Source organism: Enhydra lutris, unplaced genomic scaffold (assembly GCF_002288905.1).
Source record: "Enhydra lutris kenyoni isolate GAN:26980312 unplaced genomic scaffold, ASM228890v2 scaffoldscaffold28, whole genome shotgun sequence".
Classification (NCBI taxonomy): Eukaryota; Metazoa; Chordata; class Mammalia; order Carnivora; family Mustelidae; genus Enhydra; species Enhydra lutris.
In genome coordinates this window covers 23,947,957-23,967,287 of record NW_019154112.1, presented here as the reverse complement: position 1 = coordinate 23,967,287, position 19,331 = coordinate 23,947,957, and positions in this window count along the sequence as shown.

Here is a 19,331-nt window from a genome sequence, read left to right as displayed (position 1 = left end):
AGCGCTTCTCAACACTTCCAGTCTTGGCCTGCCTGAATCCAGCCGATGTTTGCTCAAATAAATTATCTTTTGATAACCTGTAAGGACACCAATGTATAAACGGCTTAAATAACTTGCATGAATCACAAGTTATTGTTCGAAAGTGAAATTGAGAACCTCGGTCTTCCCCCCCCCCCCCCACAGAACGTTGTTTTCAGCTTTCCACGCAGCGGGCCACGGTGTTCCTATTTATGTGCATCTGAAGAATGACAAGTTCACTCACACCCAAGATGCACGCTTGGAGTCCACAAGGAGGGCGAGTTTCTGTAAACCAAAGCAGGACTTCCCAAAATAAGAGCAAAGGAAAAGGTAGGAGTTGACCCTTGCTCAAAATTCCACTTGTTCCTAAAATATTTCAACCTTCACATAACATTAATGTAAATTTAATTTAAAAAAATGAAATTTTTAAATAGGTAGGAATCTTTTTAAAATTCACAAAGAAGTGAACATATAACAAATCACTTACTTTTTGACAGGTTTCAACGTTTCCTTGATGAAGCTGTAGTTGAAGACTGGAGATGAACTTAATGAGGCCTGATTGGAGATTTTGGGGAAAGGAAAGTGCTGGAGAAAAAAACAAACAAAACAGGGGGGTAAGGGAGAAGGAAAAAAATAGATTAAAAAATTACCTAAATAATTTGGACAGATCACATTCCCTCGGCCTCAAGAGGCTGATGATCTCAGAGAACCTTTCTTTGTTTTAGAAAATCTAAAAACTACTTAGAGCCTGCACTGCTTTTTGCCTTCAGGAGAACATAACATCAGACTCCAGATTAAAATGATCTTACCTGAAAGAGAAGTTCAGGACAAAACCAGCAGAACAGCTACTACCAACCCCAAACTCAAGCTCCTCCCACTTCTGCCCTGGAGCCCTCGAATTTGCATCAGGACCTCTGGAGGAGGTAGTCCGGGGAAACTGAGGAACCGATAGCCGGGCCCAAAAAGGTACACTTATCCCGCCAATAGGTGGGTGTGGTTAGAATTGGCCCTGAGATTTGTAGGGAGAGGGGAGGAGGACGGTTTCATATGTTACCATTAGTTCTCATTAAAACTGCAGAATCTCTACTAGTTAATAATTAAATGCAAGAAACGTCAATCGAGCAATATTAGTATTATGCATTTTTAAAAATCATATGCTGCAGATAACTAAGTAAGCATTGTTATTGTATTAATAATGCAGTGTGGAAAAGGCTGGATAGGACACTTTAGTGGGCCTGGAGAGTTCCTAGCTATCTTTCTTCCTCTTTCCTCCGAAGCTTAACTTGTTTTAGACGGCAAAAACAATAGGCAGTCACAGAACCAAATGGAATAGGAGGGAACAGTCAGGGGGCAGGGCGCGGGGGGTCAAGGCCACTTAGACTGAACTGCCCCTCCTAAGATAATTGCATTTAAAGGGCTCCTTGAAAATGTTCAATGCAGACCCTTTGAAAAAGAATTGAAGTGATCCTCAAAGGGATGATCCTGGGTCGGTGACAATTCCCACGGAACTCAAACCAGTCCCTGTCCCCGGAGTTGGCTGGGAATGAGATTCCTACACAGCTCCTTCAACCAAGGGGAAGCTTGGCTGAAACCTCAGGACCCTAGTGTGTCCGCTCTGTTTTTTTCATTTTTTTGTAAAGATTTTTTTTTAAGTTTTTATTTATTTGTCAGAGAGAGAGCACACAGGCAGGCAGAGTGGCAGGCGAAGGCAGAGGGAGAAAGCAGGCACCCCGCTGAGCAGGGAGCCCGATGTGGGACTCGATTCCGGGACACTGGGATCACGACCCGAGCCGAAAGCAGCTGCCTAACCGACTGAGCCACTCAGGCATCCCCGCTGTTTTTTTAAATAAAAGTCAACGGAAGCTAAAGCCACTCCACCTCAGAAACACAGTCAGGTAAAATAGTCTCTAAGTACAATTAAGTATTTATTTAGCAAAATAAATGTGGAGTTACCTAAGAACTAAGTTTTGGCCCGCTCTATACTTGATGTGGAAAATATTAATTGAATCAGAACCTTGGTACAGGTCTTTATTTTGACCCTAGGTGGAGCAATAGAATATTTTTGCTTCAAATCTGTTCAAAGTTTGCTAACCTAATCTAAGTTGCAAAGACAGTTGTATCTAAAATGTAACTTTCCCAAGAGTCATGATTATATTTAATAAATTAAGTTGTAATAGGAAAGCTTAGCTTTAGTTTTGAGCAGTTAACCTAAAAAATTATGTCATGGAGTTTGCAATATGGCGTGAGCTCTGATGTGTTATAATTGCTTATATTAATTGTTATGTAATTGCTTATACTAATTGTTATATTATAAGCAATTAATTGCTTAATTGTTTATAATTGCTTGTTTGCCTTTATGCAAGACATCAAGTTAGGCAGCTGGAATTCAATTCCCAGCTACCCCATCTCACTACTTCTAAACCTTGGGCAGGTCACTCAGCCTCTTTGCACTTCATCTGTAACATGAAATTGATAAAAAATACATCCCTGCCTCATTGGTGAAAGTGACGTATGTAGAATGATTCTGTTACATAACGCTTTCGCCCTAAAGCTCTGTACAGACGTTAGTTATAATGTGGGAAACAAAGGCAAAAGAGAAAACTTAGATTTCCTTGCTGCTTACAGCCCACTGACAAATCCTTGAAACAGGCAGAGTGACCTTCTTCTAGAAACTCAAGGGCCTCGAAGTTGACACGCCCCTAAGGGCAAAAGGCAATCTAGGGTCCTGTACGTCTTCTGTAATATATAAAAATTCCTTTGGAACTTCCTATGTCTCTACCCCCAGCATCTATGTTAGCAATCATCCCCCAAGCCTGTGGCCCACCTGTGCATATCTGAAGGGTCTCATGACTAGAGTTTTACTAGACAGTAATAAATGACCTTTTCTTAACAATAGCTTAGCCCCCCAAGATCCTGGAAACTTTGCTTCCAAAATTCCTTAGAGACTCACACTATCCCTCAACCCCTCCCAACTTGAAAGTATATCATAAGCCACTCTTCATGACCCCAATGCAACTCTCTGCCCACAGGTCCTGTCCTCGTGCTTTAATAAAACTAACTTTTTGCAGGGAAGATGTCTCAAGAATTCTTTCTTGGCCATTGGCTCTGAATCCCAACATATTTCCTACATAAAGGTTTTTTTGTTTTTTGGGTTTTTTAGAGAGAGGTGTGGGGTGGGGGGAGGCAGAGAGGATCTAAGGAGGCTCCACCCCCAGCACAGGTCAGACGGCGGGCTTGATCTCATGACCCTGAGATCATGACCTCAGCCGAAATAAAGAGTTGGACGCTTAAGCAACTGATCTACTCAGGTGCCCCCACATCAGGTTATTTTTAACATCAACTACTATACTTGCCAAAATGGCAAATATTGGCCAAAAGCCACAAAGGATTCTTCCTAATCATATCCTGTGTTGTTATTTTATTATTCCCAGTAGATGAACAGTAAGAAAAATTTACTAATATCTTTGAACTTACATTGATGACCACCAAAGAAAACAATTTACATGAAACCTAAATGTCTTCACTGGAGGTATGAATGAGAGCAAAAGATAGGAATTAACCTAACTGTCCCTTAACAGCGGTTGATAGAATAAATTATGTCTCATCCATCCTATAGAATACTATTCAGCTTTCAGAAAAAAAAAATAGCGAAGCTCTTTAGGTAGTTATATAAAAACCTCTGACATATGGGAAAAAACCAAGATGCAGACCTGTATGTTTGTTCTGCTCTGATTTAGGTTAAAAAGGGATGGGGGGAGGGGTCAAACTGCATCTAAAATTTGTATGAAAATGCAAAGGGCCAAGTAGAGCCGAGGCAACCCTGAAGCCTAACAAGATAAAGGATTTCAACCATCAGATACCAAGTCTTATTACGGTAAAAAGTCCAACTCACTGAAATGGAGAGTAGAAATTGGTTGCCAGGGGCTGGGGCATGGGGGAAATAGGGAGAGGGAGAGGTGGGTAAAAAGGTACAGACTTTCAGTGTAAGATGGATACAGTCTGAGGATCAAACGTGTAGCATGGCAACTCTAGTGGCGAACATGCTGTATGGTATGACTGAAATCTGCTAAGAAGGTAGCACTCAAATGTTTTCACCAAGTGAAGAAATAAAGGTGAGTAAGTGAGGTGATGGATGGGTTAATTGATACAATATACATCAAATCATCACATCGCACACTTTACATATCTTACAGTTTTATTGATCAATTATACCTCAGTAAAGCTGTGAAGATTTAGTAGTGAAATCTGTGTGTTATTGGTGCAACAAAAGGCAAATAGACCAGTAAGACAGAGTCCAGAAATGCACACATACAGGCAATTGGCAATTGATTCGTAACTGATTTATGCTGTAGTGTGGTAGAAAAAAGACATCCCTTTCAAAAAATGGTGCTAAGTTAACTGGATATTCATATGAAAAAAAATGAATCTTGACTCCTAGTTTACAACATACATAAAAGTCAACTTGAAAAAAAATAAAAGCCCTCAGCTTGGAAGGATTAGATATCTGAAAACAAAACAATTGATCTAATAGAAGAAACATAGATAAATATCTTCATAAGCTTAGGGAAGGCAAAAAAAATGTTTTTTTTTTTTTAAAGATTTCATTTATTTATTTGACAGAGAGAGAGCACAAACAGGGAAAATGATAGGCAGAGGGAGAGGGAGAGGGAGAAGCAGGCTCCCCACTGAGCGGGAACCCCAATGTGGGGCTCAATCCCAGGACCCTGAGATCATGACCTGAGCTGAAGGCAGAAGCTTAACCCACTGAGCCACCCAGGTGCCCCGGGAAGGCAAAGATTTTTAAAGCAGGGAACGATAAGTGCCAACTACAAAAACAAATCATAGCCAGAAATGTAAAGAACTACTGATCAGTTTAAAAAAAAAAAAAAAAAAAAGCTTGTGTTTTTTTTTTTTAAATGGGCAGAAGTCCTAAATAAATACCTATTTACTAAGAGGCTCTCCAAATGACCTGCAAATGTAAGAAGTTATTTGGCTATTATTCTTTAAGAAAAGGTATGGAATGGGTGCCTGAGTGTTGCTGAGGATATACAGCAACTAGAACGCAGACAGCCTTGTTGGGAATATGGTCTCTTTGTCAGCACGTACAGAAGCCAAATACACGAATCCTGTGATCCCGCGAGTCCCGTCCTAGGAGTGCAACAGAACTGCTTGCGTGCTATTTGCCAAAAGGCAGGAACATGGGGCGTCTGGCTGGCTCAGTCGGTAGAGCCTACAACTCTTGATCTTGGTTGGGGTCGTGAGTTAAACCCTACTATTTGGGGAGAGATTACTTTAAAAAATAAAATCTTAAAAAAAAAAAAAAAAAAAGAGGGCTGTCTGGGTGGCTCAGTCAGTTAAGTGGCTGCCTGCGGCTCAGGTCGTGATCCCAGGGTTGTAGGATCTAGTCCTACATTGGGCTTCACCTGCTCAGGGGGAGCCTGCTTCTCCCTCCGCCCCTCCCCATTGCTCCTGCTCTCTTTCAAATAAATAAATAAAAGCTAAAAAAAAAAAAAAAGAAAGGAAGAAAAAGAAAAGAAAGACAACAATTATAGCAGCACTATTCGTTATAGTCCCAGACCCAGGTGTCCGCACAGAGTAGAACAGATCAAGTGAAGTATATTATTTACGCAATGAGATACTATTTAACAACAAAAATAAATCAGCTACTACATGTAACAACAGGGATGAATCTCACAGACACATTGTGGAAGGAGAGAGCTAGGTACATTGGGATACACACTGTATTACATAAAATTCGGTCTATGGTGCTAGAAATTAGGATAAAGTGTGGGAGGGTTTGAGCCCTGGTCCGGTTAATGACTGGATATGGGCTTTGAGATTCTGGTCAAGTTTTCTTTGTTGATCTAGGGTTATACGATAAGAAAAACCATTGAGCTGATCGCTTATTATTTGTGCATTTTTTTTTTCTCCAGGGATATGTACTTTATTTATTTTTTATTTTTTTAAGATTTTATTTGTCAACGAGAGAGAGAGAGCACAAGCAGGGGGAGCAGCAGGCAGAGGGAGAGGGAGAAGCAGGCTTCCCACTAAGCAAGGACCCTGATACAGGGCTGGATCCCAGGACCCCTGAGATTATGACCTGAGCTGAAGGCAGATGCTTAACCAACTGAGACACTGAGGCGTCCCCAGGGATATGTACTTTGATAGAAAGTTCACACTTTAAAATGGGGTAAGCAAATACTCATATGCATATGCATTACAACCCCTGGAAGAATACAAAAGAAACTTGTTTTAGGGAAGGGTGCTCTGTAGATGGGAAGGAAAACTTTTCATTCTAATTTTTTCCTATTAAAAAAAAGAAGATTTTATTTATATAATCTCTACACCCAATGTGGGGCTTGAACTCACATCCCCAAGATCAAGAGTCACATGGTCTAGCCACTGAGCCGGCCAGGTGCCCCTCCCACTTCTTGACCTATTGGAATGGATCACCCAATCTGACATTCAAAAAATAAACTTTAAAATAAAAATAAAAATTTAAGATATGAAATGAAAACAACACTTCCAAAATCCAAATAGTTCGATCGTTAGTCCCCAAAATTCTTGTTACAAGAAATAAGCAACTATGGAAATTGAAGGTATACATAGGAAGACAAGACAGTTTATTATTTTACTAATCAATCAACTTTCAGTCTTTAACAAATGTACTTTCTCAAGAAAAAGACAGCTCCGCAAAGTATTCAATGCTGTAATTTAGGATGAAATAAACAGGTTGTGATTAGGTAACTCTCCCTGTCTGAAAGGTGTCCTGAGGGGTTCCGGGGCACACACCCCCCCAGTGAGATATGAGACCCCCATTTGCCAAAATGGAAATCAGGAAGAATTCTTCATCAGCTAGAAGGAGCCGGAAAGGGAACCCCACTGTTTTCCACTTAATTCTTCCTGAATGTTTTTTTTTTTTTAAAGATTTTATTTATTTATTTGAGAGAGAGACAGTGAGAGAGAGCATGAGCGAGGAGAAGGTCAGAGGGAGAAGCAGACTCCCCATAGAGCTGGGAGCCCAACGTGGGACTCGATCCCGGCAGTCCGGGATCATGACCTGAGCCGAAGGCAGTCGTCCAACCAACTGAGCCACCCAGGCGTCCCCTGAATGTTTTTTTCATCAATTCTTGGCCAGACTGCTTAGCAGCAAAAATACTTATTGATTCTTTCATTTAAACTTGGATCAATACAGTCAGATTCTTTAACAAAAATCTCTGGGTCACCGCTAGCTTGTTCCGTCCCCGGAACAGGCTGTTCCAGTTATATCAAGGTGATATCAAATGTTTCAGCCCCTGCTTTCCACAGCCAGCACCGAGACTAGGAGGAGAGACGAGGCTGTCTTCCCAAGAGAATGAAAAAGGCGAGGAGGAGGGGTAACAGCAGACAGAGAGAGAGGTATAGCACTCAGAAGTACAGCAGAGGGAACATGGGAGGGAAGCGAAGCAGAATTTATCTTTTGGTTTTCCTCCCTGAGGCTGTGGAAACGGACACAGGGAGGTGGCGTTTCTCAGAAGGACTTAGGACCTCACACTGGTCAGTGTTCACAAGGAGTTTTTCTTGGTCTCTAGGTTCCAAGCCTTCTCTGCAGAGTCTCCTCTCTCCTCTCTTCCCTCTCCTCCCACCCTCTGTCCCTCTCTCTCTTCTTTAGCTCTGGGTCTCATCCTGTTTTGTTTTTAAAAATAAGTTTATTAAAGTATAATTTACGTGGAATAATATTTCCTTTTTTTTTTTGCTGCATAGATCTATGAATTTTGACAAGGTAAACAGTTATGTTATCACCAAGATCTACAACATTTCTTCTCCCTCCTCCTCTTCTTCTTCTTCTTCTCCTTCTTCCTCCTCCTCCTCCCCTACTACTACTTCTTCTTCAAGATTTTATTTATTTAGGGACGCCTGGGTGACTCAGTCGGGTAAAAGTTTGCCTTCAGCTCAGGTCATGATCTCAGGGTCCTGGTATTGAGTCCCATGTCAGGCTCCCTACTCAACGGGAACTCTATCAAATGAATGAATGAATGAATGAATGAATGAATAAAATCTTAAAAACAACAACAACAGCAAGATCATGGCCTGGGAACATGACCTGAGCTGAAGGCAGATGCTTAACCAACTAAGCCATCCAGGCGCCCCTTGCTCAAGGTTATAAAGAAGATGCTTGAAGTCGTGTCAAATCTCAGAAAGCACAATAGATTCTACAGTATGACATTTTCTCATACGACCACAGTGCCATTATCACTCCTGACTAAATGACTTTTTCTCAGTGTTATCTACTACATCACCTGTAATCAGCCTTCCCTGATTCTCTCACCAGTGTCTTTCTACAGTCAGTCTCTTCGAACTAGGGTCTATCTTACACGAGGTTCTGTCTCCTTAGTACTGGCACCTCAAGTAGTCTTCTCTCCTTTGACCCCCATGTCATTGACGTACAGAAAACAGATCTGTTTTCCTATAGAAGATTTCCATATTTGGGGTTTGTCCCTATACCTCCTTTGTGGGGTCATCTAACTTTCTCCTCTATGTCTTGCATTTTGGGTTAATTTAGTTCTGAGGACATGAATAGACTGTTGGGGACATTAAAAGATAAAGGGAGCAGAAAGTTTTTTTACTTCCAAATGGGGCAGTGCCAAACCAAAAGTGGTTAGGGGTACTCCACCAAGTGTGGGGATAGACTTGTATAGAGAAAAGGCAAGGGTGAAACAAGGAAATTGATTGGCTAGAGCTTAATGTCTAGTTGACTGCTTGTGATGGGTTGTCCTTCCATTTTGTAACCCTGAGGCACTTTCAGACTTAGATTTTGGTTTGCTAATGGAGACCACTGCTGTCTAATGACCTTCCTGTTTAGTTAATTTGACAGGGGCAAGACTCTCCCATAGTGGGGCAGAGGGCTTCCTGTTCCAGCACATCAGGAGCTCCATGTCCACTGTCCCCTATTGGGGATCCTAAATTCGATCAATGTCGGAACACACAGGCAAATCAGGCATGAAAGGGACCATCAAGCCATCTTTGGAAGCTGTGCTGCTCTATTTGCCTGACCCTCTCTGTTCCCTCCCAGGGAGTCCCTGGTACAGATGTGGATGGCTGGACCCTCTGGTCCTGGCTCTTGGCACACACATCCCCATGCAGAAAGAACCCTTCCTCCTAATATCCTTATTTGGCTCTGTCTTCTACCTGGCTTAGTGTTCATGTTTGTGCCTCTTCCTCGCCCCTACTTTAGGGTGGAAGGTTTCAAGGGCAAGGCAGTGTTTTGTATATCTTCTTACTCCTATTTCCCTAAGCGGTGCATTAGTGTAAATCAAAATTTTCTCTACTGCTTATTGATCGTGGTTAGGAACAAATGACCTAGATTGTCTGTGCCTTGGTTTCTACACCTGTAAAGTGGTGGTAGTAACAGACATGAATTCATGATGCTATTGTAAGGAGTAAATTCAGGCATAACTCACACTGTGTTTCACTTTGTTGCATTTTGCAGACAACTGCATTTTTTACAAATTGGAGGTAGTTCTCCTAGTATGTAAAATTTGGGGGGCAGGGGAGGGCACCTGAGTGGCTCAGTCATTAAGTGTCTGCCTTCGGCTCAGGTCATGATCCCAGGGTCCTAAGATCGAGCCCCACATTCGGCTCCCTGCTTGGTGGGAAGCCTGCTTCTCCCTCTTGCTCTCCTCTCCCCACTTCTTGTGTTCCCTCTCTTGCTGTCTCTCTCTGTCAAATAAAAATAACATCTTTAAAAAATAAAATAAAATAAAATAATTTGAAGTTTATTTATTTTTAGTAATCTCTACACCCAAAGTGGGGCTCATGACCCCTAAGATCAAGCCATATGCTCTTCTGACTGAGTGAGCCAGGTGCCCCACAAACTTTCTTCTTATTATTATATTTGTTAGGGTGATCTGTGATCCGTGATTACAATTTGCTGAAAGCTCAGACAATGGGTTAGCATTTTTTAGCAATACTTTATTTATGGGCTTTTTTTTTTTTTTTAGATCTAATGCTATTGCATACTTAAGGGACTACAGTATAGGGTAAGCGTCACTTTTACATGCACCAGAAAACCAAAATATTCATTTGGCTCACTTTGTTGAGATGTTTACGTTATTGCTGCGGTCTGGTCCTGAACCCGCAGTCTCTCTGAGGTGTGGCTGTACTAGGTAAAAATGATCTTCAATATCCTGATCACGCATAGTGGTTTTCTCTAAGTCTTCTTGGCTGCCACTTGCTCCTCACTGCCTTGGGCTGTGGAATGAGGTGCCAGCTCATGGCTGGTTTTCTCTGATTCATAAGATTCTGTGGTCACTGACCTGATGGGTACAAGAGCTGACCTCGTCTAGACGCCGGCCATGCAGAGCGGATGGACACTACGGTTCTCCTCTTACACGGAGCTAACTGTGGACCTCCGAGGCTAATCCATTCAGACAAGGTGGAGAGACTTCAAGATTTACTGGAAGAAGAGATATACTCTGTGATGGGATAAATCAGGTAATCAGACAGCAAAGGACTATTGAAAGAGCATCAGATCTCAGGTCCTCTGCTCCCAAATCTCGAGCTTATTTTACTACATGTTAATAGACTTAGCTGTTCTTTAGATCTTCATCCATAATTAGTGACAGTGAGCCAGTCGGGGACCGTGGGCACAAGCCCCTGAGCACGGGAAAAATTCCCAGCAGCCTGGACGCTGTTACTTTTCTTGCAAAGGAAAGCACCAGCTAACCAGCAAACCCAGACTGGTCCCAACCAGTTTGCACCAAAATGAACCCTAGTCCTGAACTTTCACCGACTCTCTTCCTCATTATAATACTAAAAATCACACCTAGGGGTGGATATTTAACATGTTAATTAGACACATTAATTAGACTCACAAAGAAGCATGACCTTGAACTCCAAGGTGCTAATAACTACCCACCTTTCCAGGCTTAGACAGCACCCTTTTCCTACCTCACTTCCTGCATTCTTTTGTTGGTCCCCTTTTTTTTTTTTAACGATTATTTATTTGAGAGAGAGAGAATGAGTGCGGGAAAGAGGGGGCAGGGCAGAAGAAGCAGACTGTCGCTGAGCAGGGAGCTCGTTAGGGCCTTGACCCCAGGACCCTGGGTTCATGACCTGAGCTGAAGGCTGACTCTTAACTGACTGAGCCACCCAAGCGCCCCTCACCCAAGTTTCTTTAAAAAACTCCCTGCGACCTCTCCTCGGAGAGTCGGCCTGAGGATTCTTTCCTGCTGCCTCTCTTGTACTCGAGCCCAAGTCCCAATGAAGCCTCACCTGGGCTTTTAAATGTGGGGTCCAGCCTCATTTCTAGTTTTGCTGGCTCCAAGGACCCAAGTCCGGGAACGCCAGCAACTGCGGTGACGAGCAAAGAATAAAGTGAAGGGGGAAAAGAACTGCAAAGCCAGTGTAGCAGGACGTTGATTCCTGTGGAACTCCATCAGCTCTCCATTTGGCTGTAGGTTTCTCTTTCATCTGTCTTCAGTGTTTCTGGAAGAACGAGAGAGACATGCATGCTTTCCCTCTGTGAATGTTTGTAGGAGTAGCCATGGAGCTGTGGTCAGGCCCGTGTAGGGGCCCCTGGGTGGCTCAGTGGGTTAAAGTCTCTGCCTTCAGCTCAGGTCATGATCCCAGGGTCCTGGGTTGGAGCCCCGCATCAGGCTCTCTGCTCAGCAGGGGAACCTGCTTCCCTTCTCTCTCTCTGCCTGCCTCTGCCTACTTGTGATCTCTGTCAAATAAATAAATAAAATCTTTAAAAAAAAAAAAAAAAAGGACTTGAGTGAGCCAGGCTGGGGAATAAGGGCTCTCTCACCTCCAGACCTTACTCCTTGCCTGTGAGGCCCACGTCCACGTGCCACCATTGAATACAAGACCTTCAGGAAAAAGCAGCCCGCTCACCCACTTTGGCCCTACCGTAGGCACACGCAGACCTCTTCCACCCCCACCAGTCCCCTGCACCTGAGAGGCAACTTCTAGAGAATTCGAGAATTCGTTCCCTTCAACCGAGGTATTGTCTCTGAGATTACTTCATTAAAGTGCAAATAGACCCAATAAAAGACATGAGAGCCATTGTATTAATTAACAATGACTTAATGCTCCTTCAATCATACTGATTAAGTAAAAGAGAAGATCCCTAACACTTGCTAATTATCCTTTTAACAAAGGACCCCGGCTTCCAGCGGGTGATAGTATTAAAGCAGACTGGAGAATATTGTACTATTTCTGTTGCGTTTATTTTTAGTTACTTTATATTTGTGGCAGATGCATTTTCCATCTTATGTCATGTAGGATTTTCTTTAAGATGTATTTATTTGACTACTTAAAAATGTGAATAAATTTAACAGAAGCTATTAAGTATGTAATCACACAGGTGTTACTCAATAATAGCAAAACCTGGGAAGACTATGTACAAACGACCGAGCACAGAATGATGTCATCCCTGACCTAGTAATAACTTAGCCTACCTTTAGAAATCTTTTTGATTTAACTGAGGGTTGCTGGAGGTTGGGGGGTGACGGATGGGGTGGTTGGGTGATGGACATTGGGGAGGGTATGTGCTACCGTGATTGCTGTGAATTGTATAAGACTGATGATTCACAGACCTGTATCCCCGAACAAATAGTATATTTTATGTTAATAAAAAAAAATCTTTTTTTGATTTTACATTATCAAATAGTGTAACCAATTCAGAGAAAGTTTGAGAAATAGAGACGGGGAAAAAACATTTATAAAACTTCCGCTCACACATCTTGATGTGGAAACAAAGGCAGAAGGAAATATAGATAAAATTAAATGTCCTTATAGCTGCAGCCCACTGACAAATCCTTGAGGCAGGCAGAATAAAATATTCGTCCAGGGACATCCTCACTGTCTTAGTGCTAATAACCTTGCTAGAGGGAAAAACAATTGGTTTGACAAATAATAAGGCCTCTGGTATCCTGTGTCTTCTTTAGCAGAGTCCTGAATCCTTTTGGGATTTCTGGTATCTTTACTTCCCCCACCTCCTAAGTATATCATCATTTGCTCCTCACAATCCGCTGCAGAAGGGAGCCTCAGGCAGCAGTCCCTCTTTCTGCCCACAGGTACTGTCCCCGGGCCTTACTAAAACCATCATCTTGCACCCAAGAGGTCTCAAGAATTCCTTCTTGGCTGCCGTCTCCAGACCCCACAGAACCTCACATATATTCGCAAATGACGTCAGTATCAAATATGCTTCTGCTGACACTGGTGTGTTTTGGGGAAGGTCTCTAGGAGTGCGGCTCCCTGTGATGTAACAGACCCGGTAGGCTGAGGAGGGGTCATCGTGAGAAAATGGCTGCCCAGGACTGAGAAGTTGGGTCCGTGTTGGGAGCTGAGGTGAGGGGCGGGGGTGGTGGAGAGGGGTGTTTAACCAGAGGATAAAGAGATTGAAAGGGAGGATGTCAGGGGCACCAATCTGGAAGTTTGGTAAGCACAGCTCTGTCTGGACGCTCCCAGGAGCAATTACCTGAAAGAAAATCTACCGCCTAATTGCCTGATGGCCAAACAAGACCTTCCCCCTTCAAGGACCAGCGACACCTTCTGGGAAAGATGAGGAATAACTAAAGGCCATCGGAGCCCGGGGCGTTCCCGAGTAGGCTAATTCATGGATGAACACAGATGTGACTTCCAATAAAAACTCATAGGCCAGGGGCGCCTGCGGGGCTCAGTGGGTTGAGCCTCTGCCTTGGGCTCAGGTCGTGATCTCAGGGTCCCGGGTTCGAACCCCGCATCGGGCTTCCTCCTTGGTAGGGAGCCTAGTTCCTCCTCTCTGCCTGCCTCTCCGTCTACTTGGGCCCACACTGGTTACAATGCCTGAGAAGTCACATCATGAGCAGAGGAATTCTTTTTTCGATCCACGGAAAGAATTCATCCTTTGCAGGGAACAGAATTTCTCCTATGAGTAGCAAGTGTCTACCGACGAGAAGCAGAACTGCAAGCTGCGGAATAAATTATGTGTTTATTTGGGGTCCTAGGGATTTCAATCAGGATACCCTGGTCCAGCTGGAATCAGGAGTGTGCTCTGGAGAGACAAAGGAGGTTATAGAGTTTTTAAAGAGGAAAGAGGGAATTTATGTTAAGTTTTGCACGAAATGTGAGTGCTGCTGGTAAAGCAGCAGTTACACTCGTCGATCTATGATTGGTTGTTGGGGCCAGTGTCAGGGGGAAGGTCCATTTATGTATATTTTAACATTTAGCAGATGCCTTGGCTCTTAGCTGAGCTCAACAAAAATTCCAAAATCTGACAGGGAAGACACTCATAAGACTTGCTTCTTCAATGTCATCCTGGCTCCATTTTATTATTATTTTTTTTAATTTAAAAGATGTATTTATTTATTTTGTTCCATGAAAAAAGTGTATTTTGCAAAACAATGACAAAAAGTAGATCTCAGGGGCGCCTGGGTGGCTCAGTGGGTTAAGCCCCTGCCTTCGGCTCAGGTCATGATCCCAGGTCCTGGGTTCAGGCCCCGCATCGAGCTTTCTGCTCAGCGGGGAGCCTGCTTTCTCCTCTCTCTCTGCCTGCCTCTCTGCCTACTTGTGATTTCTCTCTGTCAAATAAATAAACAAAATCTTAAAAAAAAAAAAAAGTAGATCTCATATGTATATGCAGGTATGCTGCACGTATGTACAGACATATGTATATATGTAAGATTTTTTTTTTTTTTCCAGGTAATCTCTACACCAAGGGCAGGGCTGGAACCCACAACTCCAAGATCTCCAGTGGCCTGCTTATGCTGCCTGAGCCAGCCAGGTTCCCTGGCTCCAATTTAAATGACCTTTTGGCAACGTTTTCTCCATTTTACTCTATTGTCACAAATGCAAAATTAACAAGGAGACCATTATTAGACTGAGGTGGCTCAGTGCCTTAGTAGCTTACTTCAAAAAACCCAAGCCTAAGGGGCACCTGGGGGCCTCAGTCGGTTAAGTGTCGGCCTTTGGCTCAGGTCCCAGTCTCAGGGTCCTGGGATGGAGCTGCTGAAGGATGAAGAGGCTCTAGGAAAAGAGCTGGGAGAACTATCAAGCTACGGGCCAGTGCTGAAGCAAAGGCAGACCCAGGGGGCCTTTTAGAGGGACAAGGTGAAGCCTGTGGGCTTGGGCAGAAGGACAGAGAGTGAGGCACTAAAATTAAAAGTTTAATGGAAGGCAGTTAAGCGTGATGGTTGAATGTGCAGACTTTAGAGTCAGGCTACCTGAATTCAAATTCCCGCTCAACACGACCTAGCTCTGTGACCTTGGACATGCTACTTAACTTAGCCATGGCTCATTTCTTCTAACTACTTCATGAGGTTTCTATGAAGATGACATGAGTCATTCTCAGGAAAGCCCGGTGCTGCCTTGGCACCTGGTCAGTCTTCAACAGATACTGGATATTAGTATTAATGTGTCCACACCAAAGATTTGCAAACTAGGGTTCCAGGGCCAAACCTCTTCTGATGCCTGTTTTTAGAAGTCCTCGAGTGAGAACTAGTGTTTACACTGGTAAATGGCAAAAAATAAAAATAGGAATATTTCATGACACATGAAAAATATATGAAATTCAAATTTCAGTGTTCACAAAGTTTTACTGGAACACAGCCAGAGTCTGCATTTATATGCTGTATCTGGCTTCTTTCTTGCTCCAACAGCAGAGTTGAGAAATTTCCAGAGACCATAAGCCTTAAAATATTTATTATCTGATGTTTTACAGACAACGTTTGCCAATCCCTGTAGTACATCATAATTGTTAGTTAGGAATGTGGATTTTGGAGACTGAATTTCCTTCTAAGCAAATGGACATAATGGCAACTTCCTCAACAGGTTGTGATAATTAACAATATTTATCCCATGGTCTGAGCTCAACAGAGCTTACCCGTTGCTTTGACAGTGAAGGTGATGATGGCGATATTCCTCTTGGTGACACTTCAGTCTCTGATTGACACCTTTCCTTCTTAAATTATATAGACATTTTCCCTGGAAACCGCCTTTCCACCGTTTCTGGAAGACCGTTTCTCTCTCTCTCTCTCTTTATTTTTTATTATTATGATTTTTTAAAAAGATTTTATTCATTTATTTGACAGAGAGAGACAGCTGGAGAGGAACAGAAGCAGGGGGAGTGGAGAGGGAGCCCAGGACACCAGGATCACCAGGACCTGAGCCGAAGGCAGGCGCTTAACAACTGAGCCACCCAGGCCCCCCTCTTTTTTTTTTTTTTTTTTTTTTAAGATTTCATTTATTTATTTATTTGAGAGACAGAAAGAGAGAGAGAGAGATCACGAGCAGGGGGTATGGGTAGAGGGAGAAGCAGACTCCCTGCTGAGCTGGGAGCCGAAGGCGGGCTTGATCCCAAGACCCCGGGATCCTGACTTGAGCCAAAGGCAGATGCTTAACTGACTGAGCCACCCAGGTGCCCTGGTTTCTTCTCTTTAGCTCATTTTGTATATCTGTGCACACAATAATAGTTTAATTGTCTATATTTACATGGGGCAGTCTTTCCTCTTTATTTCTAAGTTCTTAGCGGGCTTCTTAGCAAAGCGTCCCAGCATTTAAGAATGCCTACAGCCACGGAGCTTTCTAATTCCCCTCTTCAGCTATGCCCAGGTTGGCAAAAGTTAACAAATCTGTTTAAGTACACAGGATGTATTTGCAGGCTCAGTTTATTTACTTCCTGATTATGGAACAAGATGTGGTTTTGATTGCTTCAGGCTATCTCTAGAAAAGCTAGTAACGTACATCATCGGAAGTCAAATATTCCTCCAAATTCGTTCACTTTTTGTTTTCCTTTAAATAGACTTTGTTTTTTAGAGCAGGTTTAGGTTCACAGCAAGAGTGAGGTGTTATGCAAAGTTCCTGTATAACCTCTGCCCCCTCCTCCCCCCCGCAACACCATCCTCCACATTCAATATTCCACACCAGAGTTGATGAAGCTACAGTGACACACCATCATTACCCAGAGTCCACAGTTTACATTAGAGTTCACTCTTGGCATGGTACAATCTTTGGATTTTGAAAAACGTATAAGGACATGTATCCACCATTATAGAATCATACTGATTAATTTCATGGCACTAAAAGTCCTCTGTGTTCTGTTTATTTATCTTTTCTTCTCTCTATCCCCTGGCAACCCCTGATTTTTTTTTTTTTTTTTTACTGCCTTTTCTAGAATGTTCTATAGTGGGTATCACACACTATGTAGTCTTTTCAGATGGACTTTTTTCACTAAGTAATATGCATTTAGGGTTCTTGTACGTCTTTTCATGATTTGATAGCTTATTTTTTCCCCACCCTCTACCCCCTAGCAACCACTTTTCTACTCTATGTTTCTTTGAGTTCAATTTTTTTTTTTTTTTTTTTTTTTTTTGTTTTTACACATGAGTGATACCATGCAGTATTTGTCATTCTCTGTCAGGTTTATTTCACTTGGTATAATACCCTCCAGTCTTATCCATATTGTCACAAATGACAGAATTTCTTTCTTTTTTTAAAGCTAAATAACAGTCCATATTTCATATATATTATATACACACACACACAAACATACAAACATTTATATGTATATATATATTGTGTATACACACGCACACATATACATTTTCTTTACTCATTGATCTGCTGATGGACACTTAGGTTGTTTCCATACCTTGACTATTATGAATGGTGCAGAAATGACCATGGGAATATAGGTACCTCTTCGAGATAATGATTTCATTTCCTTTGGATATATACCCTGAAGTGGGATCGCTAGATCATAAAGTAGTTCTAATTTTAATTTCTTGGGGAACCTCCATGTTGGTTTCCATAGTGGCTGTAGCAGTTTATATTCCCACCAACAGTGCAGGAAGGTTCCCTTTTCTCCACATCCTTGCCACCATGTTATCTTATTGTTTTGATCATGCACATTCTTTTTCTTAAGATTTTATTTATTTATTTGAGAGAGAGAGAGTGCGCGTGCATGAGTGGGGCAAGAGAGGCAGAGGGAGAGGAAGAAGCAGCCTCCACAGGGAGCCCAATGTGGGACTTGATCCCAGGACTCTGGGATCGTGACCTGGGCCAAAGGCAGACACTTAACTCACTGAGCCATCCAGGCCCAATGATGACCTTTCCAACAGGTGTGAAGTAATTCCTCACTGTAGTTCTGACTTGCATTTCCCTGATGAGTGACGTTGAGTGCCTTTTCATGTACCTGTGGGCCATATGTATGTCTTTTTTGGAAAAATGTTTATGCTGATCTTTTGCCCATTTTTAAATTGGGTTATTTATTTTTTAGTCATTAAATTATATGAGTTCCTTGCATATTTTGGATATTAACCCCTTACCAGACTATGATTTGCAAATGTTTTCCCCATTCTGTAGGTTGCCTTTTCATCTGGTTGATGGTTTCTCTTGTTGTACAAAAGCTTTCAAGTTTGATGTAGTCCTGTTTCTTTTTTTCTTATTTTTGCTATTGTTGTGGTTGCTTTTTGTGTCATAGCCAGAAGTCTTTGCCAAGAGCAATGTCAAGGAGCTTACTCCCTATGTGTTCTTCTAGGAGTTTTGTTGTTTCGGGTCTTAATACATTAAAAAAAATTTTTTAAAGATTTTATTTATTTATTTGAAAGAGAGAGAGAGGGGGAAGGAGCGGAGGGAGAGGGACAAGCAGAGTCAGCACTGAGTGCAGAGCCTGATGAAGGACTCCATCCCATAACCCCCAAGATCATAACCTGAGCTGACATCAAAAGTTGGATGCCTAACCAACTGAGCCACCCAGGTGCCCCCCCCGCCATTTTTTTTTAAAGTATGCTCTATACCCAACATGGGGCTTGAACTCATGATCCTGAGATCCAGAGTTGCATGCTTCACAGACTAAGCCAGCTAGGCACACTGATACCACACTATTATGATTACTATCTCTTCGGAATATGGCTTGAAATCAGGGAGTGTGATTTAATGCTATTTTAAGTATCATTTTAATGCTATTGTAAATGGGATTGTTTTCTTAATTTCTCTTTCTGAAAATTAATTGTTGGCATATAGAAATACAACTAAACTTCATGTATTGATTTTGTTTCCTGCAACTTTACTGAATAAGTTTGCCAGTTCTAGCTCATTTCTTTTTAATACTGAATAATATTTCACTGTCTGGATATACCACAGTTTATCCATTCACCTACTAAAGACATCTTGGTTGCTTGCCAAGTTTTGGCAAGTATAAATAAAGTCTCCGTGAGTATTTATGTGCAGGTTTTTGTGTTGAGATGTTTTCAGCTCACTCAGGTAAGTACTAAGGACTACAATTGCTGAATCATGTGATGAAAATATGTTTAGTTTTATAAGAAACTGACACACTGTCTTCCAAAGTGGCT